This window comes from Drosophila miranda, chromosome XL (genome assembly GCF_003369915.1).
Source record: "Drosophila miranda strain MSH22 chromosome XL, D.miranda_PacBio2.1, whole genome shotgun sequence".
NCBI lineage: Eukaryota > Metazoa > Arthropoda > Insecta > Diptera > Drosophilidae > Drosophila > Drosophila miranda.
The window spans coordinates 10,235,531-10,258,859 of NC_046673.1; the positions used below are offsets into that span (position 1 = coordinate 10,235,531).

General features: G+C 43.6%; 1 protein-coding gene and 1 long non-coding RNA gene across 4 annotated transcripts in view; one reads left to right on the plus strand and one right to left on the minus strand.

Annotated features, from left to right (window-relative positions):
* The window catches only part of LOC108156988, a 123,403-nt gene that overhangs the window by 10,100 nt on the left and 89,974 nt on the right, over nt 1-23,329 (plus strand). The gene's annotated exons all lie outside the window — the stretch shown is intronic.
* Nucleotides 3,149-3,998, minus strand: LOC117186787. Its single transcript, XR_004471693.1, has 2 exons — nt 3,873-3,998; nt 3,149-3,701 (listed from the first exon to the last, which is right to left on the minus strand). It is a non-coding gene; the product is annotated as an uncharacterized LOC117186787 (long non-coding RNA).

Genomic DNA, 23,329 nt, shown 5'->3' on the forward strand with positions numbered 1-23,329 from the left:
CACGAGACGGGTCGTGCACACGCCATGCATATGCTTTTGGGCCCTGGGAGTCGTGTCACGCCCACGATTTCACTCTGGACACGCGAGGGGGTTTGTTTTAAAGCGATTTCACCTTGGAACAGCCAAAACCGAGGAGGGTCCCCTGTCTTCACATGCAAATCGAGAGCCGTCTGGATGGACTGGGCCTGGGATGTCCTTGGGGGCTGCCTTCTAATCACGAGTGGAGCTTGTGAATTTGCTTATCCCCTTGGCGGAGGCCAGAGCATAATTAATGAGCGGAGGCCCCGCCGCAAGATTAATGATGTGCGAAGAACGGGCCGCGGCTCTCCAAAGCGTCTCAATTGCTTCACTGGAGATTGACTGGACGTCTGGAGACGCCCCCCACTCCACACTCCTCCTCCTCCTCCTCCTCCTCCTCCTCCGGGGATTAGCTCGTGTGTGTCCATGGGGCGATTGTCCGGCTCGTTGAGCGCCTGGACTGGACTCGAAATTGAAACCGTATGCGCGAAGCCAGTCGGTAAATTAATTTGATTTACTCAAATCAAATGCTGCCCCAGAAATTACCTGCAACCGACTCGTTGGGCCCGCAGGCTTATGTTGTACTCAGATGGGGATGCGAATGCGGATGGGGATGCTGCCACAACGGATCCATAATATTTGACGGCGGCTCCTCGTGGCTGGCGTCAAATGGCTCATGTGTATGAGTAAATCAATTAAAAGTTTTAATTGAAAGAAAGATTTAAGAGAAATTAAATTGCCACCGCTCTGGCATCCCCTGCCAGCCCCGGCCGTACAGTGCGCGTCATCTCCAACCCTCCCCGGATTGCCTGAACTTATTCCATTTGTGGCTGTTCTTTCGAATCCTGTTCCATTTTCGTTTTTTTTTGTATTTGAGCAGTTGTTGCAACCAAATGCGTTTGTTGCAGCTCAAGCGGTTTATTATTACATTACGGGGAGTAAAATAAACTAAAGAGAGAGCGGTGTCTATATATCTGTAGGATTTTGTAATCTCCGAACGGCTCTGAACGGCGGTGAATGGCTGTGAAAGGCTTTGAACGGGTCTAAACGGCTCTGAACGCGCTCTGAACCGCTCTGAACGACTTTGAACGGCTCTGAACGGCTCTGAACGCGTTCTGAACGGCTCTGAACGCGCTCTGAATGGCTTTGAAGGGGTCTAACCGACTCTGAACCGCTCTGAACGGCTTTGAACGGCTCTGAACCGCTGTAAATATCTCTGAATGGCTTTGAACGACTCTGAACGGCTCTGAACCGCTGTGAACGGATCTAAAGGGCTCTGAATGGCTCTGAACCGCTGTGAATGGCTGCGAACGGCTCTGAACGGCTCTGAACGGCTCTGAACGCGCTTTGACTGGCTCTGAACCACTGTGAATGGCTCTGAGCGTGTCTGAATGGCTTTGAACGGCTCTGAACGCGCTCTGAATGGCTTTGAACGGGTCTAAGCGACTCTGAACCGCTCTGAACGGCTCTGAACCGCTGTGAACGGATCTAAAGGGCTCTGAATGGCTCTGAACCACTGTGAATGGCTCCGAACGGCTCTGAACCGCTGTGAATGGCTCTGAACGGGTCTAAACGCCTCTGAATGGCTCTGAACGGGTCTAAACGCCTCTGAATGGCTCCGAACGGGTCTAAACGCCTCTGAATGGCTTTTAACGGCTCTGAACCGCTGTGAATGGCTCTGAACGGCTCTGACATGAAATTGGGAAGGACACCACGAATAAAATGACTTCTTTCGTATGATCTTCGGAGACAAGAACATCTGTTGGATTGTCCTCATAGCAGTCTTCATGGGAAATGGGACTTGGGTGATGGGGGGGAGGGAAGCCATCCATCCCAATGGCCCGCCAATCGACAGGAAGTAAGGAAACCTCCCAAATCCCTTTGTGGCCTGTGCTAATACCGATGAAACGCACTGTACGAAACCATACATGATTTTGGACAGAAAAAAATTCAGCCGTTGATAGAAAGGACAATGGCCCCAAGGGAGGAGGGAGGTGGGGAGGGGAATTCTTATGAAATAAATCAAAATTCCGAATTGACAGCCAAAGAAGGTCTCCGTGGAGGGGAGGCTGAGGGGCTGAGAGGAAGGCATGCCACCCGCAGGAGTCAAAATAATGGTTGGGGGTGGGGCTAACGCCTGCATATGTGTGTGTGTGTGTCGGTATGTAGGTGTTAGAAGGAGGGAGGAATGGGGATTGGAGTACGGGGAAGGGCATTAGCTCGGTTAATTATGCAACTCGGAATGCCATAATATGTCTGGGCCGAGAATTTGTTGTAAATTATACGAAAGTCGAGTGGAGTGCGATATGGAGGCCTTGAGTGCACCGGCATCCCCCACAACTTTCGCATTTACCCGTTTTCTAATTAAGATACATTTAATCCATGCAGATATGTATCTACCTCTGGATGGGATTCCATTTAGTAGTGCAGTTTTGGGGTTCGGAAACGCTTTAATATTGGGTATTTTCTATGAGAAAAAATTCGCTTTTCAACAATATTCGCGAATATCGGAATACTCGCATCAATCTGTGTTGCACATTGAGTGCCCTGCCACTCGTATGCCCACCCGTTCAACCATTTGAGGTCCAATTTCCATGTAACTTTGATCTGAAACCCCTTAAAAAATAAGCAAAATTTCAATTTTCGGTATTTTCTTTGGTATTTTTATAGTAATTTTTTTACCTCCACTAAAATAAAGAAGAAATAAAAAATAACAACAAAATTTTAACATTTTGGTATTTTTATAGTATTTTTTTTACCTCTACTAAAATATAAAAGAAATACAAAAATGAGCCAAATTTCAATTTTTTGGTATTTTTATTGTATTTTTTTTGCATCTACTAAAATAAAGAAGAAATAAAAAAAAGAAGCAAAAATTTAAATTTTTTGGTATTTTTATAGTAATTTTTTTTCCTTAACTAAAATAAAAGACAAATTTAAAAAAATCAAAAAAAAAATTTTTACCTCTACTAAAATAAAAATGAAGTAAAAAAGAAGCAAAATTTCAATTTTTGGTATTTTTTGGCATTTAAAAAAGATAATTCTTAATAAAAATTTTCTCTAAAAAGTCTTAAACAAAAATCCCAGAAAATATTTATAATATTGTAATGTTTTTACGGTTCGTATTTTACGGGTGGGGAATATAAAAATAGAGGGTTTTTATACTATAGAGAGAGACCTTATTTTGAAAAGGTTTTTTGTGTGTTGTTTCAAAAAACTCCGAGCAAAGACTGACTATTTCTAATAGGAGATTCTATTCATAACAATATATACAACAAAAATATAATATAATATATTTATTAGCACGGAATTTGGCAACGTTACCCCACTGAACTCCGTGGATGAAATACCAAAAAAAGTAAAACATTTTTCTATGCCATAACTTGGAAAATGAACACTAAATATTTCCTTAAAAATGCACACAAAAATATTGTACAGCTTAGGGGTCCAGAGTCTTGCAACTTTGTGCCAAAACGTTACCAAAAACCCCTCCCGTCGGGTCGTATCTTTTTTTTGCTACTATCTTTCAAACCGTACTTTCGTTTGTTGTGATTTTTGTTGGGGGAATTATAGAGCTAACTAATTCCTATGCCACTGGATTAATTTTCTTTTAAAATTTCAATTTTTCATCATTTTGTAATGTAAAGCCAGAATGGAAATGGTCATTTGTGGATGGGGGATGGCTGTATGGAAGATAAACAAAAGCCAAAGGGGAATGAAGTAATGTGTAATTTTGAGAAAAAAAAAAAAAATGCGTGGTATGGACACGCATCAGAACGGACTTTGACTTGGGATGTGGAGGAACTTTTGGGATGTGGGGCGATGCCTGGAACGGACACGCTCCTCGGACCTACCTGACCCCTGGGCCCTGGCGAGGGATGCGAGGGATGACCTTTGCTGCTACCTGGTCCCAACGCAACCACCCCTGGCAGGCAGCAGAAAATCGGCAAACTTCGACTCGACTCGACTCGACTCTGGACTGGGAGAGTCAGCCAAGCGTGTGGCCGCCGGGGGCTGTTTGCCTTGGCCTCGGTTTTCATTCCACATTTCTATGCCGCTGCGCCTCGAGCGTCACATCCTCCTCCCTGCATGTTTGGTCTTGGTCTTGCTCTTGGTTTTATTTGACCCAGAAGGCACGCGGAACGGGACGGGACGGGACGCGCCATGTGGCCGGGCTGTGGAACAGCTGACCCATGAACATGCATCCCCTGCCGCAGTTTCCACTTGCATATACACACACACACATATGCACTCGCACACACACATGCATGTATGCATATATGTATACATTTTTATGCGAAACATCTGCGGGTTGGCGGCGTCTAAGTTGGTTTTTGTTTTCGTTTTCATTTTCCATTTCCATTTCCATTTCCATGCCAACTGGCAAATTTACTTTCAGCCAAGCAACCAGCCAGCCAGCCAGCCAGCCAGCCAGTTAGCTACTTAGGCCCCAATCCCCAGTCCCAGTCCCAGTCCCCGTCCCAGTCGCCTGCATCCACGAGATACTTTCGCGACTTGGCGACTTGGCGATGCATTCAGAGCAATTAGCGAGGCCCTGGGTGGCTGGGCGGCTGGGCGGCTGGGCGGCTGGGCGTCTGGGTGGCAAATTATTGACGGAGTTTCCAGCACAAATTCGTGTTAAAATTATTTAGCGTGGGTGTTTGTTGGTGGTGGTTCTGGCTTGTAGTTGGTTATTAAGCCACTCGGTTGCTCTTGGCTTGGGCGGGGGTGGTGGTAGGGGGCAGCCACTTTCAGGTGTCAGGCTCTTGGTAGGAAGTTGGCCCGCCAATTGAGGGCTGGGCGGTGCCGAAGGGGACTGATTGGGCCAATCGCGGTGCTCCTGCGAGTCGAGAGTGTAGAATGATCATCAAAAGGAGGCCGCCCCATGCCAAGGATGCACTCTTGCAATAAATTTTTCGTTTAATCCAGTTTTAAGAGCTTTTCCATTGCGATTTTTAAGGGGAAAATAATTGTATCCGTTTAAGGAACCAGTTTTTTGGAACCAGTATGATTGGCTAACTTTTATAAGCGATATTTTATGGGATTTTTATCCTAAAATTATTCTCAGTGTATTTTGGTCCCAGAATCCACTACGAGATTTTTTGCAGTGTTATCTGCCGTTGTCTATCGTTTGTTATTGTCCTCTGCGTGTCCCGCTGCTCCATCTGTCCCCTTGCCGTGTAGGTGTGAGTGAGAGAGAGAAATCAAAAGGGACAAGATGAAGAGAGCGCGTTCTTCTGCGACAATGCGTGCGGGTTAGAAAGAGAAAGAGCGACCACATGATAAATATCAATCAATTCACGAAAACTCTGTCGTGCACTGTCGGCGTTTGAGATGCCAAGCTTTTTGTCGATTGCTCGCTCTTATGCCCGGCCAGATAAATGTTCGGTAGGTACGAGATCTGCAAGCAAACCATGCGAAGAGAGAGACGGGCGACGCCGGCAGATCAAAGCAAGAGCCGAAGCGGCGGCTGCAGAGCCCGCTTTAACAGAGAGAGCGGCCTTTAACAGAGACAGCCTCCTTGAGCAGAGGGATAGCGCTCTTTAACAGAGAGAACGCACTTTAATAGAATGAGCGTACTTTAACAGAGTGCGTTGTTGAACAGAGGGAGTGCATTTTAACAGAGAGAGCGCCCTTTAACAGAATGAGTTCTTGAACAGAGGGAATGCATTTTAACAGAGAGAGCGTCCTTTAACAGAGTGCGTTATTGAACAGAGGGAGTGCATTTAAACAGAGGAACTGATCTTTAACAGAATGAGAGCTCTTAAACAGAGTGCGTTCTTTAACACAGTGAACGCACTTTAACAGAGAGACCGCCCCTTAACAGAGTGCGTTCTTTAACAGAGTGAGTGCATTTCAACAGAGGGAACGATCTGTAACAGAGTGAGAGCGCAGCAGCGCTGCCGAACGTCAGCGTTTGCAGTGCATTGATGATGGCCCTCTTGCTCTTTCGGGTCTTACTTTACGCTCCGAACGACTGAAAGCGCTTTGACAGGAGAGACAGAAAGAGAGAAGAACAAAGTCTGCCGTTGCACTGCGCTGAATAATACCCGAAAAAGGAGCGCGTTTCATCATGTCGCCGACAATGGTTGCCTTTAAGGGAATGAAATGGAAACAGATCCAAATTCAAATTGAAACGAGATACACAGGCAGTTTCCATTTGCTATTTTTGACTTTTTTCCGGCTTTCATTACCTCTTGTTGCCGTTGTCGCTGTCTTTTGCCAATTAATTTCCCTGCAGGCACTTCTTTCGACTGTATTTTCAGGTAATAAACCGGCACGGCGGACGGTGGCGGGGGGTGGTGGGCCGGGGTCCGTGCCGAAACTTGGATTAGATACATCAGTGAGGCATGTAAACATTTTTAAATTTGAATTACGTGCCGTAGCTGCCAAACGAACGGCTGCCAAAGCCATCGGAGCCATCGAGCCATCGTGGCAAGTGCCTACGAAAATACTTTTCAAATGAGCAGCGAAACTTTCGCTGTGGTGAAGGAGGGGGAGGCGGCAGAGGAGAAGGATGATAAACCGAAGAGCAACAAGCAACGAGCGCCGCTCGACCGAAGCTAAAGCGTCTTACGGCCCGAGGGCCCACAAACACACACACACACACACATATAGTACATATGGAATGGTGGGAGGGTTTTTGGGCTGCGATGTGTTGGTGTGTTGTCTTTTGATGGCAGGCACACGCGTCTTTGCGAAGAAAAATTACAAAATTTATTAAAGTGTTTGGAAAGAGACGGCGGCAGAGAGATACCACACACACACACACACACACGAGAGCACACATCAAATGTAATTGACTTGGAAATCTAAGACAAATGTGCGAAAAAATACATAGAGCGAGCGAGACAGAGATACATATGTATCTGCTGATGGAGCTGTTACACGTGTGGGGGTGGGGGTGTGGGGGTGTGGGGTTTTGTGGGGTTAAGCTCTGCCGCCGGCTACCCAACAAAAAGTTTGCCCGTTTTTGGCGCCTAGATGTTTTTCCCGCTTTCGCTCTCTCGCTCTCTCGCTCTCCCTCTCTGTGGGTGGGGGTGGGGGTGCTGCACAAAGACGGGGAGGAATACGTATCCGAATACGAGTACGGGGCAGCTGCAGCCCAAGTGCTGCACAGTAGCCGGAAATGGTTTAATTGTATTGAAATGTTTTTCCGGATTTTCGGAGGGGAGAGCCTCCACAGGATAGGGAAATGTTTGGGCTTCAAATACCTCTAGGGATTTGCCACAGTAATCCCACTCGAAATGCCTTCCCGACCCACTGTGCGGTGCCACGAAAACGAAAACGAAAAAAAAAAAAACAAAATGCGTCGCCAAGATGTCTCGAATGGTCTCGACTGTGGTGTGGCGTTGGCTCGGGGGTGGTTGCAATGCCAGCCAAGAGGGGGTGGTTTCTGCCCGTAAAGCCAACCCCTCTAACACGGTCCGGCGATTGGAAATGAATGAAATCGTACGAGGGTAACAGGGTGGGGTATCCGCACCTCCCCCCCTCCCCCTCCCCCACAATATGTTTCCCATTACGTAAGAGAGGTGGTGAGGGGGGGGGGGGGGCAGGGGTCTAATGCGAAATTTGTATGCAGCCCCAACGACGAGAGTCGTTTCTTTTGTTTGGTTTTTGTTGCTCCTGGGCTCCGGCTCCGGCACCGACTCCGGCTCCGATTCCGGCCTACGTTCAGATTCCACGCCCTGGCAGTCCGGCCAATTGGCGCAGGCAGGAATAACAATCAAATTAAATGGCTTCCAGAGTGGGCTTCAGGAAATTAAGAATTCCCATCGCCCCCCCTCCTCTCTCTCTCTGCCCCTCCGCAGCTTTCAATCGCATCTTGCCCCCAACACTTTCGGCCTTTTATTGTCTTAATTTGCAGGGCGTGAAAAAAAATACTAGCCGTCGATTCATAGACTCCCCTTGGCGGCCACACACATGGGGCATGTGGCACGGGGCACGAAAAAGGGTCAAACGTCAGTGAGCATCATTTAAATGAAAAGCTCATTTCAAATGTCATAAGGAAGGCTTAAGCATTGGGGGGGGTTAAGGCCTGCCGGCAGGACCTTGGGAGCTATGTATCTGTATCTAGAAGATACTCCCTCCTTGGTGGCCCTACCCCCTGCCAATTTGGCTTAAATTGGCATTAAAAATGGCTCATATGTGTCTTTAATTTTGTATCTTGTGGCCTCCCACCCCCTCCCCCCTCACTGCGGGCGCAGGCCATTAAAAAATGCGAGGCAGACGCTCGGCGGGGCATCGAGACCCTTCTGGCTTGTGGCTCCTGGGGACTGCGTTGGCGACGTGTTTGCGCCTCTGCGGTTGTCGGGGGGGAGGGGGAGGGGCGGGGCCTGGCACTGGGCCCCGGCTGGATGCAAGAGAATCGCATTATTATGGCCTGCGTTTAATTTTTGCTACAAACTCAGACGCCCACCCACACACACACACACAGATACAGACACCCACACAGATACAGACACCCACACAGAAGCGGCACAGACACAGATGATTGTTCTGCGTTGATTGCGTTCAAGTGGTGTCAGGTCTAGGGTCTCGTCTCGGTCTCGTTCTCGTTCTCGGTCCGTAGCCAGGATGCAGGGGCCCCAACCAACCCCAAGCTGCTGCTGCTGCTGAATGCCGCTTCATTATTCTCGAGATACCGCTCGGAGAGGGGGGAGGGGGAGGGGGTGGCACGGCCCCCAACACTCGGAGAAAAATGGCACTGTAAACAGGAACATGGCCATATTTTTGTTGATTCAATCAAAATTAAAATAAATAAATTTAAATTTAAATTAAAATCCAAATTAAGTGAAATAAAGATTAAAATAAAATAAAAAGTAAATTTAAAAAAATTAAATAAAAATTTAATTTAAATAAAAATTAAATTATAATAAAAAATTATATTAAAATAAAAATTAAATTATAATAAAAATTATATTAAAATAAAAATTAATTAAAAATCAAAATTAAATAAAAATAAAAATTAAATAATATAAAAGATTATATATAGAATATATAGAATTTTAATAAAGAATATAGAATTTTAAATAAGGAATTTGTGGGAAATATATCGCATAAAAAAAGAGAAAATATTTCATTGAAATATGACATTTATTCCCCTTGCATTTTTGCTCAAGCCTCGAGCCTCGATCTCTCTCTCCCTCGCTTCAATTGTGTTCTCTCTCTGACGTGCTCTCCTTTCGCCATTCCTTTTTGATCTCTCGCTCGCGCCAGACTCGTTCGAAACGACTCTCGCTCGTCAGCCTCCCTCTCGCTCTCGCTCTCAGCGCAAAGGCGTACTGAAGGCCTAGCAGAACACTCTACTACATGGTTGCTGTTCCGTTCTCTCTTTATTATTATTATTTCTTATTTTATTATTTCTGAATTCTAGAAATTTCTCCTTACAGCATTCTCTTCCGATATATATCTATATAAATTTTAAATTATGTTTTTGTTTTATTAATTTCTTTATTTTACGTCGGTTGCTTCTTCTTGTCGATCGTAGAATGAATATCCCATTAGACCTATCGGGATTCGGTCAGGCTTAATATCGTGATCTCGTTAAGGGTACTCATGTCTTGCCTTAGCAATCAAACAGTTTTATATTCATTATTATTAGTCGATATATGACCGATGGCTGACCAATTATTTCCGAAAAAAATTTGAGGCTAAAAATTGTGTATAATTTTTTTTGGTAAAGTTTTGGCGTAAGCGAAAACCAGAGACTACCTGAATGAATATAGTACTTATAAATTCTATAAGTAATGCTAGTCTTTCGATATCAACCATCGTATATGTATATTCTATAAGTATTGGAATCAGTATCGCATGCTTGTCTTTTGTCTCTCTCTGTCTTTTGGGCATCAATCAATCGAATCGAGAGGGAAGAACTCTCCTAACAACGTAAAAAGAAAGAGAGCCACCACCGAACGCTATCGATTCCGTTTAAAATCTTTCCACGTAATGACCTTTTTGACCTATTTGACCTGTGCTCAAATCACTTATCACTTATATGCCAACATTCTGAGTTCAAACCCATGACGAGTCGAATATATCGAAATCACAAACTATCGAAAGCGATAGCTGCATTTGTAGTGCAGTGAGACTCCAGCTGAAGCGCCCAAAGCGGTTGAGTGGGAGGAGGGACGCTGCTGCTGTTACTGTTTCTCTGTTATTTTCCGCTTGCCTTTGCGTAAGCAGGGCGTCGTTTAATTGACAGACAAATCCCCAGCTTCCCGCTCCAGCTGTTGCATATTTGCGCCCGAGTTCCATGACCCCGACCGCACGCCAGCCAAATGGCGGCTTACCCACAAGGCTCGCCTGCCGCGATTTTGAGCTTGCTCTGCTTCTGGCTCTGCCTCTGTCGCTGTCTCTGCTTCTGGCTCTGCCGCTGTCTATGGCTCTGGCTCTGCTTCGGCCGCTGTCTATGGCTCGGCGTCTCTCTTTGGATCTAGCTCAAGCTCTGCGGCCCTCTCTGTCTCTGCTTCTGGCTCTGCCTCTGTCTATGGCTCTGCATCTCTCTCTGGCTCTAGCTCTAGCTCTGCTTCTGGCTCTGCCGCTGTCGCTGGATCTGGCTCTGCTTCTGTCTATGGCTATGGATCTTGCTCTGCTTTGGCTCTGCTTCTGGCTCGTGCTCTGCTTCTGCTTCTGTCTATGGCTCAGCGTCTCTCTCTGGCTTTAGCTCAAGCTCTGCGTCCCGCTCTGCCTTTGCTTCTGGCTCTGGTTTTGCCTCTGTAGCTGTCTCTGGATCTTGCTCTGCTTCTGGCTCTGGCTCTGCTTCTGTCTATGGCTCTGCTTCTGCCTCCGCCTCTGCCTCTGTCTCTGCGCGGCTTAGCGGCAGATTCCAAACCGCAAAACACAAATCGTGTCTTCGGCTACAAAGCACGAAGCCCCTTTAGCCGCAGAATCGCCGCAGCTCCCTTCAGACCGCGATCATTCATAGAGAGACATAAATAGATTCGACATTTGAATTCGCATTCCCATTCCCATTCACTGTTTCCTGTCAATTTCTCTTTTAGCACTTTCAACCAAAAGAGTGAATGCCTCCACTTCCACTTCCACTTCGACTTCTCCTTCGACTTCTTCCTGCTCGGCTGGCACTTCCTGTCCCCTGCCCCGAGACCCGTCGCGTTCCTTAGTTTTCGAACCAAAAATAACATTTTGTGACAGTAATAAACGCAATGAAAGGGAGTCCTTTCCCATTCCATTCAGTACCTGGCCACGCCCTTACTTATTTTTGTCCCTCTTTTATGGCCCTCCCCAGAAAGAAAACCAAACAAGGAGCTCGGGATAAATTTATACAGCACATTTCATGCGATCAGCACATAAATATTATTATATTGTGGGATATTTATGCGAAAATACACGCGTGCCTCCATATAAACAAATATATATATATATATATATATATTTATATACTATATATAGTATATATTTGTGTGTCGCCGAGTCCTTCTGTGGCTGTGTGCCACGATACAAAGGAAATATCTCGTTGTGGGAATTATTTATTCCACCTTCGCCTTTGCCAAGGCGCCAATGAAGGGTGGACAGAGGGGGGAGAGAGTGAGGGGGGGGGGAGGGAATGGTGTATTAAGTGCATTTTTGGGATGAGGATGGGATTCATAGTTGAATGCGAATCAGTCCATTCAATGGACCAGGGACCAGGGACCAGGGACGTTCTCCTTTCTCTGTGACACTTTTCCCCCAGCATTGACGCCTGTCTCGTCTCTCGTCTCACGACTCGAGTCGACTTACCTCGGGGCATAATCAACGCTGCCATGCAGACAACACTCCCCTCTTCTCTATTTTTTTGTGGTGCCGGGTGCCGGGTGGGGGAGGGGGGGGGGGGCGTAGAGGGGCGTTGAAGGACTTGTGGTATTTGGTCGACCCGACCACAAAGCACAGAATGCGTGTTGCATACATAAATTCGAGTCGAGGACGGCTTTGCTCACGTTTTCTGCTGCACAAAATAAATCGTCGACCGACAGACAGACGGACGGACGGACAACGCCTCCTCATTAACTAAAGGGCTTACTGGTGGCGACAGGGAGGGGGGCGTGGCAGAAGGCAAAGCCAAGGTGACATAGAAATGGGGGAGGGGGGACGACCACCCATCCGGTATCCCATTTACAGCTACATATCTGACAGGACCGGACCGGACCGCTTCAAATAACGAGCAGGACATTACCCGGCAGTACGAGCCATCGATGGCCCAGCCGATGACCCATCAAGGTCAGCGATGACCCGCTATGCGCGGAGCTGGTGACATCAGAATGCAGAGGACCTAGAGCAAAGTCGAAGATTTTAGTTGCAGTAAAGCTTTCTAGATTGTTGAAGTTTGATTTGAATAAAAAGTCGAGCGGGCTTAAGATAATAGGCACAAATTATTATTGTATGCAGAGCGACTTCTTCAAAGAACTAACGAAAGAGAGCGCTGGATTAGCTCGGACCTGCAGCTAAGCCGAACATGAGTGAAAGAGAGCCAAGAACTAACAAAAGAGAGCGCTGGACTAGCTAGGGACTGCAGCCAAGCCGAGCACGAATGAAAGAGAGCGCTGGAGTAGCTCTGGGCTGCAGCCAAGCAGAGCTCGGGTGAGAAAAAAAGCAAAGAACTAACGAAGAGAGCGCTGGACCAGCTCGGGACTGCAGCCAAGCCGCGGACGGGTCAAAGAGAGCAAAGAACTAACGAAAGAGAGCTTTGGATCAGCTAGGGAATGCAGCTAGGCGGCGCGCGAGCGAAAGAGAGCGTTGGATCAGCTCAAAGCTGCAGCTAAGCCGCGCGCGATTGAAAGAGAGCAAGGAAAAGCTTAGAAGTTGCAGCTGCAGTGACGAAAAAAAACGAAACGAAGGTGGAAACGAACGAGACGGCCGAACGAACGTCCGCTGCCGTGCAAAAGCATATGCGCCCAGCAGTGCCAGGCAGGCCAAAAACAGTAAGGATTTACTTTAAGCGGTCGAACCAACGAAAGCGATTCACTTTGTTGTTGGATTATTGGTTTAATAAACTCGAACCTGAATCTTGACGAATAAAGTTGTATTAATCTGGAATCAAGGCAATAAATTTCGTTCCGTTATTTTGATCAGCCAAAGCGCCAAGGGCCGTGGATGGCTATGATAAGAAGTTGGCGGAAGGGAAAGGCCAAAAAGTAAGCCGCAAAAAAGAGTTGAGTTGAATAGAATGAACAATGGGCGGAACAGAGCGGAACAGAATGGTATGGCAACGACGGAAGGACAAGTTCAAGAGAATAACGGAGGGGGGTGGAGGAGTCACATACATACATGTGTATGTGTTTTTGTGTGGGTGGTCCCCGCTAGTGCCGCTGCTGCTTCTAAATTTGGTGCTGCTGCTGATGATTCTGCTGTTTCTGCCTTTGCTGTCGCTGCTTCTGCCTTGGCTGCCGCTGTTTCTGTATCTGCTGCCGCTGCTGCTGCCTTTGCTGCCGCTGCTTCTGCCTCTGCTGTCGCTGATTCTGCCTCTGCTTCTGCCGCTGTTTCTGTCGCTGTTTCTGCTGCTCCTTCTGCTTCCAGCTCACATTTTATGATGCTTCTTCGCTGGAGTGTGCGAGTGCGACTGTTTAGAGTCCGTGTGAGTGCTATGTGTGTGTGTGTGGTGCACATTAATACAAATGACTGTCGCCTGAGCGTCATAAAAATGATGAAGAGTCGGCGGAGCACGGCGGCGGCGGCGGCGGCAAACAGCAAAAAGGCAGATCTGATCGTCCTGAAAGAAATCATGTGAGCGATTGGGTGGGGCGGCAGCGATGCCGGCGTGACACGAGCTGAAGCTAAGGCCCTTTTGCGTGACACGCATCCTCCCGGCATGACGGCATCTCTGGCAGGTAATACGGAGACGAAGACGGAGACGTAGAGGGAGATGGAGACGTAGAACCCATTCGAATTGAAAGTTTGGCTTTCCGCAATAACAATAGCAGACTGTGGGGGCTGTGGCTCTGTGGCGGGCTCCGGTGGGCGGGGACCTGGCACCGCCCACGCACTTCCTCCGACATTTTTGCGCTATTAATCCATCAATGAAATATGCTCTATGTGTGCGTGTGTGTGTGTGTGTGTGTGTGTGTGTGTGTACGGCAGTAAAAGTAAAAGTAAAAGTTCTTTGGCCAACATTTGGGGGGCCTTTGAGGCCCTAATGCCTGATGCCATTTAGTTTTGGCTGCCAAAAAGCCAAAAGCATTCGTATTGTTTTACTGTCATCTGCCATCGAACGATTGCAGTACGTGTGCTCTTTCCGGCGTACATTCGGGGCCGGAGTGACAAATAAATGACGGCGAACGAGTTGCTCTGAGGTTTTGCCCTGCCACAAAACTTTGATTCGCTTCGAGGAAGGAAACGAGCGGCAGGGGAGGGGCCAAATGGCAATGGATGAAAGTTTCTCGCTCTCAAATGAGACACACGTACTCCCCTCTCCCCTCTCCACTCTCGAGGCCAGCCGTGAGGACACTCTTTTTATGGGCACTCTGCGCAACTCTTGGGCTCAAACCTTAACCCTTGCCAGTCGTGGGCATTCAAGGGTTAAGCTGCCCCCGATACAGCAGGCCTCCCCATTAGCCATCAACAAGCGGCGGCCCTTGGCTTACGGAGTTGATTATCCCGGCTTTTTCGGCTTTAGGCTTCTAGGCCGTACGTAGTCCATACGCCGTAGTGTGCACGAGGGCTGTTCCAAGAGTCCGGGCAGCACTGCTTGGCCCTAATGTCCGGCCCTCAAAGTAGACTACGGTCCGGCGAAAGTCCCGGACTCATTGAACAGCCCTCCGGCCATCGAAATTGTTTCCATCGCAATTGCAATCGGCCAACATAAAGATAAAGGTACGAGAGACGAGAGACGAGGCTGGCTGACAAGTTGGCCTAATCTTTGCTGACATGAACGCATGGCCAAGGACTGAGCCACAGGGTGACAGCCCGCCGGCTGTACCTCTCTCTCCGGCAGAGTCGAAAGCGTAATCCCAGTCATGTAAAAAACTCCAGTAGAGCGCCAGTAGGGGCCATGTTTTGTGTGTGGCAGAAGGCAGTCTTAATAGATTTTGGCTGTCGTTTGGCAGCTGACGGATCGACGAGGGAGGGGGAGGCTGGCACTTCCGACAGCCTTGGGCGGGGCCGGGGGCCCTCGACCACTGGTGGTTTATTCGAAACGAATGAGTCCTTTTTGAGACCAGAAGGACTTCATTTTGATGTGTTCGATTTGGCACAGCAGAACGCCGATTAAAGTGCAGCATGTCCGGCCGGATGTCGGGGAGTGCGGCGCATAATTGAGATTGAAATGACGGATCGGCAAGGCAAGGCCTAAGCAACACATCGCCATGCCACGCCACTCCGGGATGGAGAGAGAGAGGGTGAGAGCGGAGGCGCGACCTGTCCGCCGGAGTGGGGTTGGGGAGGTGCCATAAAATGTTGAAATGCAGGAAAATAGATATGAATAAAGGAGAAACGCATTAATTTATTTAAATGCGTGCTACGTGTAATGCGGTAGGCCGGGGCGGAGCCGGCCTAATTGCCAATCGATGTCAGGCCCGGATGATATGCCGGAGTCGGAGATTGAGTCGCAGACGGAGACGGAGTCACGGCCTGAAAGACCTTTAATGACATTCGCACTCCTTTAATTGTATCTCGTTTTGCCATTTGATTGTTTGTTGTCCGGAGAAACGGATGGAAGGACGGACGGGACAGGATGGGACGGACAGGATGACAGGCCGATGGAATGGCTTGCCAAGATTGGCAACGGTTTTTTCACGCACGTCTTACGGTCTCTTGCTCCGCCTTCTCCTTCCGCTCCTCCGCTTTCTCCTCCTTAACCGCCTCCTCCTTCCGCTCCTCCGCTTTCTCCTCATACTCCAGCTTTCTCCTCTTCCTCATTCTCCTCCTCCTCTTCCTCCTTATACTCCTGCCCCTCCTCTTCCTCCTTCTTGTCCGCTGTCCATGGAGCACGACACGTGCATGGGGCAGGCAACACGTGCTTAAAATTGCATTCATTCCGCCGTTTGAGGAGCACTCTCTCTCTGTGTGTGTGTGTGTGTGTGCAAGCAGTGCGTGTATGTGTGTGTTCAGGTCGCACTATCGGTAGCCGAAACTGCTTTATCCGTTTCACTGCTTCCCTCGACCGCGCTCTCTGCTCTCTGTCTTCGCTGAAATATGCATCACGCGGTGCCCAAGGCCCTAAGAGAACCACATGGCACTCAGCCGGCAGCGGCAGCGAGAAAAATAGCGGAAGAGGCAGCGACAGAGGTAGCGGCAGCGCGAGAAGCAGCGAGAAAGGTAGCGGACAAGGCAGCGACAGCGACAGCGAGAGTGGCAGCGGGCGAAGCAGCGGGCGAAGCAGCGGGCGAAGCAGTGGGCGCAGCAGCCGGCGAAGCAGCGCACGAAGCAGCGGGCGCAGCAGCGGCACCGGCAGCGAGAGAAGCAGCGACATTACTTATGAGTAATTAATTATGCTTGCAGTACAATTTTTAAATTGAGTTGCACGCCAGCAGCCGTAGTGCAGCGCAGCGCATCTCCTTCTTTTCCTTCCGCTCTTGCTCCTCCTTCCCCTGCTCCTCCTCCTCCTGATGCCGCTCCTTGAAGCATAGCGGACGTCTGGCCGTGACTTATGCACCACCCTTCGCGACCCTTCCTGCGACGGTGTTGCCGCCGCCGCCGCCTGCATAATGCGAATGGATATTCGGCGACGCGTCCGCCAGAACCAGAAGCAGATTAAGGTTTTCAATTTGCACTGGAGCCAGGGCGCCATAATGGAAGGTTTTTTTTTTTGGGGGAAAGGACCACAACTATCGGCTCTACCAAAGGATTGCTACGAGTTGCTCCGGATTTACATGTACACCACTCGACAAAATAATAGGTGCAAGTGGGGTGCAAACCAACTTTTAGTTGGAAAATATTTATAATTTTAGAGAATTTTTCACTTGAAATATAGTATCTTTTGAGATCGATTAAGACGCTTCTACAAAGCGAACAACTCAAAAGCGTATCAGCATTTAATCAGTTTTCGACCAATAAGATCCAAAGATGTATTTTTTTTTTTTGGTATAAGGTTGAAATTTTTTCGCAAACGACTCGCAATCTCGATTTTGATTATGATATTTATGATAGTTCTATAGATATCTTCTATATATAGAAACTCAGTGATGTCATTAAAAAAAAAAAAATGTAATGAGTAATAAATTTCCATAATTATTATTTATTAAATATCAATAATAATTTTTATTAAATAATAAAAATAAAAACAATAATATAAAAAAAAAATAATAATAATAATATATATTTAAAAAAAATTATAAAAATATTTATATAAAAATAAAATAATAATAATAATATTTATTAAAAAATAATAATATTTATTAAATAATAATAATATTTCTTAATAAAAAATCATAATATTTATTAAAAAAAAAAAATAGTATGTATTAAAAAAAAAAAAATAATAATAATATTTATTAAATAATAATAATATTTATTAAATAATAATAATATTTATTAAATAATAATAATAATATTTATTTAAAAAATAATAATAAAAATGTTTATTAAATAATAATATTTGTTAAATAATAATTAGCTACTAAATATAATGATTTAACAACAAAATGCAAGAAAAAACGGTTTCTGGACCATAGCGATGGTCGGTGGGTGGTCCTGGAGGGTTGTGGGGGTCCAAAATTTTGAATTATTGTTAAAATTATTGTATGTACAAAATTTTAAAGATCTAACCCTAATTTCGAGCACTGTGCTAAAATATACCGCGGGAGGGTAATAAAGACGCGGCCGAATCTTAAACAAAAAATTCGAAATTTTATAAAAATATTCCAAATAAATGTGCAAGGTCTCAAGGCTCTAGCTCTGCCACAAAAAATCGAATTCTGTACCACATTGCAGAGGGCCTAAACGAGTTGTTGCCTCGAAGCCCCACGTAACCCCCACGTAGGTCGCGTAGACACCCGTAGGTCGGGGGGTTCCCGATCTATTCCTACTCCTCGACTGGTGCCCACCCAAATAAATGTTGTTGCATACTGGAGCTTATTTTGTAAAAATCTGCGCTTTATATAAAGTTTTTTTTACTGTTTATTTAGGTCCACAGATATCCCATGGGTTATTACCCTTATCCTGCATCTTATGCTCCTCATTCCCAGATAAATCCTAGCGCCTGTTGCGTATTTATTTAGGCCCCCAGTGCCACTTCCACTCAAAATCTTAGCGCCTTACCGCCGACTATTTACTTAGGTCCTTTCCTTTCCTACGATTTGTTTAAATCATGTGTGAAAAACATTTTTCAAGGCACACAAAAAAAATTCTTTGTACGAAAAATTCATAAAAAGAAAAAGTTTTGAAGTTTATTTTACTTAAAAATAATTCGCAAATATTTCAAGGAGGTTAAGGGAGGCAAAACCTCCCCTACTGCAGTTGCCAAAAATGCCCAAAGTGCCCCAATGCCACTGCCTCCACCTCTACATCGACTACAAAGCGGGAAATGATGCAGACCTGGAGTTAGGGACTTCCCCAAGTACGAAACTGCCTTCAAAATTCGTCATAGGATGATCGAAAGCGAGTTACGGCCGTAGAAATATTCGCTATAAGGAAATTTGTTAAAGGGAGAGATCAAAACCTTTTGAAAATTGCACGATATTTAAGGGTTCTGGATAAAAATCCTACATAAAGAAAACTTCGTTGTTGGGAAGTTTTTAATAGAGGTGTGCGACTGTACTAGTATTCGGTAGATCCACCCGTTTTGGGGATTCTCTTTGGCAATGAAAAGCCACAAACCTTTAACCGAAACCTAATCAAATCTGTATCAGCACCAGCACAAATTTGAGCTCAGAATAGACTTAAAAAAGGGCTTCCCCACTTTCATTTTTGATTGAAACATCTGTAACCTTTCGATATAAAAAAACATTCAAAAATATGCGAGCTATTTCATAGGAAACTCGCAGGATGCCCATGTATTTATTTATTATTTTGACCAGTGATAATCCATTTATAATCCATTGATAACTAACCAGAAATCCTTTCCTTTTTTACTCTCGTTCCAGGTAAGATTCGTGGCGGTTTGAGTGCGACTGGAGCTCCCCAAGAAGCCACTCTATTTCCCATAAAAATATACATGTTTCTGGTATTCCGTGCCACGCACAAGACGGATGCCTTGGGGCTCGATGGGGTGTCTGGAGAGAGTGTTTTGTACTGCGATGCACGAAGCAAAGATGATCGCTTTGGTGTACATAGATACATAAATGTGTAAATATACTTACTAACACAGTGAAACCCCGCTATTAAAAACTTCCGTACAACCAAGTCTTCTACATATGAAGCGAATTTATTGCAGGAACCCTGAAAATTCTTTCAATTTTCAGTAGGTTTTGATCTCCCCCTATGACGAATTTCCCTATAGCGAATATTTCTTTATCACAATATTTTTTCTATGCCCTTGACTCCACTGCTCGGGCGCTTTCGATCTCCCTATGATGAATTTTGTTATTCAATTATTATATGATGAAAAAATCGAATAAAACGATAAACTGTTTACGAATGAGATGATTATTACTCATGTGCCTGAAAATTTATATTTGTATTATATTTTCAATTTTTTATTATAATTTTATTATATTATTTATATATTTTATATTATCTATTTTTTAAATTTAATTTTATTCCAATTTTTATTTTTATTATATTGTTTAATTTTATTATATTTTTTATTTTTATTATATTATTTTTTTATTATTATATTACCTATTTTTATTATATTATTTATTTTTAATGTATTATTTAATTGTATTTTATTTTTTATTTATATTAGATTATTTATTTTTATTATATTATTTATTTTTATTATATTATTTATTTTTATTATATTATTTTTTTTATTATATTATTTATTTGTATTATATTATTTTTTTTATTATGTATATTTATTTTTATTATTATTAGCATTATTTATTATTATTATTTTATTATGTATATTTATTTTTATTATATTATTTATTTTTATTTATACTAATTTATTCATTATTCGACCACGGAAATGTTTGCTTACTTTAAAGTCCTTGAAGTTTTCATTGGAGAAAATCAAACGCAAACAAAAACTATGACTAAAAATCATTTCGAATTTTTACGTATTTTCTGTGCAACGAAATTTTGTCCCTTATGGAAGTTCGACTGTACAAATATATGTACATAAATGTGCTGGACCGAGTGCTCAGATTAACCCAAAAAATCATGCACACGCACTGCCTGCCTCCCCCCCTCTTCCCCGAGACTCTTCATCTTCATCTCCGTCTCCCTTTTATTTTCTGATTCATCCGCGAGGCGGAGACCAATTAAAATTCCAAAATGTATTCTTAAAACGAAAAACAAAAAAACTCGCTGGCGGCGGCGGCACCCCGAGCCGAACCGAACAGAAAGCCATAATTTATATGTATCTGTACATCCCATAGATACTTTCCCTACTGCTTCATTTCCTACTTAAAGTCGCGTTTGTATTGGTGTGTGTGTGTGTGTGCTCCTCTTTTTTTTGGTCACTTTGTTTGTTGCATTGTTTATAGCCCCTGCCCCTGCCACGCCACTCTGCCCCACTTGATAGTCGGGTCAAATGAAGTGAACGGGTGCCGCCACTGCCACTTGAGCGGCACAGAGTACATATACAATATATTTCTGTATATATACGGTATGGTATATGCTGGGGCATCGCCACAATTGTGCTCGTAATTGTTTATCCAAATCGACTGCAGACTTCACTTCAAGATACACAACAGCCCGGACTGTACGCTCCTCTCCAAACATCCCAAACATCGCGAACAGTGGGCCACAAAAGTACTGCTGTGGCAGACGCCAACTTCATTGAAGATGGGGAGCGATGAAGATGGAATAGGCAAAAAGCCAAAGCGTTTACACTAGTAGTACCAACAGACTGTGGCTATAAGGAAGATGGATGGCTAGGAGCTCCTGCGGAACGACCGTCAGGTCCGTCTTCCTACTTTCGAATGCATCTACGAGTGTTTACAGGGTGTCTTTTAATCTGTGCTGCCAGTTTAGCATATTTCACGCTAGTTCTGGCTTTTTTTTTAAGTGGAATAGCTTTTCAATTCTGCAAATGGCTTTTAAATGCTGATTAGCATTTTTAAAAAATAAATGTAGCTTTTTTTAAGCTTTAAATGTAAAAAGCATCTCTTTTTGGTATTTTTTTAAGCTTAAAAAGTATCGGAACTAGTTTTTTTTTCTGTGCATTTCGTATCAAGAACTTTGTTCCGCTGCTGCCTCTCTGTCCATTTTTCATAGCATAAAATTATCCCATAATATTGTGGAAAATTATGAATATTTAGTTTTAATTTTTTTTTTATTTAATTTTTTTTGTATTTTTTATTTTATTTAATTTTTTTTAAATTTTTTTGTAATTTTTTTTATATTATTTTTGTAATTAAAAAATTTTTTAAAATTGTTTTTAACATTTTTTTTTTTAAATATTTTTTTGCTATTAAATTAACCATTTCTTTCCAAGTTTTCTGTATTCACAAACCAATCCCAAAAAATTTGGTTTATTTACCAAAAAAACGCATACCTTTGGCCTTCTTTGGACCATTTTAAAGACCAGTAACCTCGTACCTTCGGATTTCTTTGAACAGCTACAAAGATTAGTATCTCTTTTGGTTGGTATATAGTGCCACCAAAGATTTAAAGTCCAAAAACAAGATCATACCATTAAAAATACTATAAGACATGAAGACATGTACATGATACAATTTTCAGTGATTCAGTTTTTGCTTCATATAATCTTACACATCTTACACATAAATTACACATCACTATATCATTACGAAGGGCCAAGACATTGGATATGTCACATGTTTATTTTTGTATGTCTTTTGGGACCATTTTAGTAAGTTGTTTGCGCTTTCAATCGCATGGTTATAAGAAATTGACACTTTCTTCATCCGAAAAATGTTGGTTTTCATCAACTTTTGACTCGTACACTGGCTGGGGGATAATCCACAAAGCAAATAAAGGAAACCCCCTGTTTTTAACCAACAAAATCGTAGCAAATGTAAAAAACAAAAACAAAATACGCTCTGGAGAGTTCAATGCAAAAAAACGGTCGGTTCTAATGCCTGGAAGATTCTAATCTCTGAGATTTCTAATCTCCGAGCGTCTACTGTCTACCTGTCTACCATGTCCGCAACAGATTTGCCCAACTGTTGATTATAGTAAATTAATTGGAAAACATCAAAGCTTAGACTTTTGACAGGCATTTGAAAAATTTCAGAAAATTAGTCTGTCAAAATTTCGCAACCAAATCAAAGGCAATGCAAAAATAAAGCAGTACTGAGCAACGCCAAAAGCATAGTTTACGGTAAAGCCCCTGTTTTTCGAAGAACGAGATCAAAACAGAGCTCCAGAACGAAATGTATAAAGAGTTTCTTGACAGTGTCAAAAATGAGTAATCATGGTTTTTTATAGTTAGTTATTTATAGTTTTGTTATTTTTTTTGAGCAAACTACTTTATAATTAATCACTGAACTGTTATGAATTTAAAATTTTTTTTATAAATTTGAATCAAAGGGTATTATTTTGTTTATCTAAAGTAAAAATAATTAAATTTATTTTCAGTGTGTAAAGAGTTCCTTGACATACTGTAAATCGGCAAAGTTGGTTAAAAAGATATGAAAATTGTTGAACCTATACAGATGAGCGGCACTGCCCTTGCCCTGTGTGAAATATTCCTTCTATCATACATTTTGTTAGGGCTGCAGGATAATTCGATTTGCGAAAAATATGTGCAGTCGGTCACAAAAGTATTCGTCTCTAGCTATGCTCTATATTCAAGACCGTTTTTGGTGGTTATTTTACAACGAATTTAATCGTTTTTCCATAAAATGGGGTTAAGTAAGTATTTTTTAAAATTTTTTTTTGATCTAATGATCTATGATCTAATATTAATGATATTTACACTGGTTTACTACATATTTTAAAAGTTAAATGGTTAGGTTTATATATAAGTAAATATAGTAATAAGTAAATATTTATTTAACAAAATTTAACATACTTTTATTTAAATCTTCATCCCTTCATATTTCATTTTTTCATATAAAAACAAAATATCAAAAAAATTTGATACCACAAAAGTATTTAGTATTTATGCGGAAAAATACGTACTTTTTTTATTATCTTTTTTAGGGGCATTAGCATTTTTTTTTTTTTGCGTTTGGGATTGATTAGGACTTGGGGAAACCCTTTCGGGGAAAGGGTGATCTTTTGATCTGTCTCAAAAGGGTCGGGAATACAGATATGTAAGATCTATAATAAAGTATCGTTTATTAATAATGTTTAGATCGAAAGA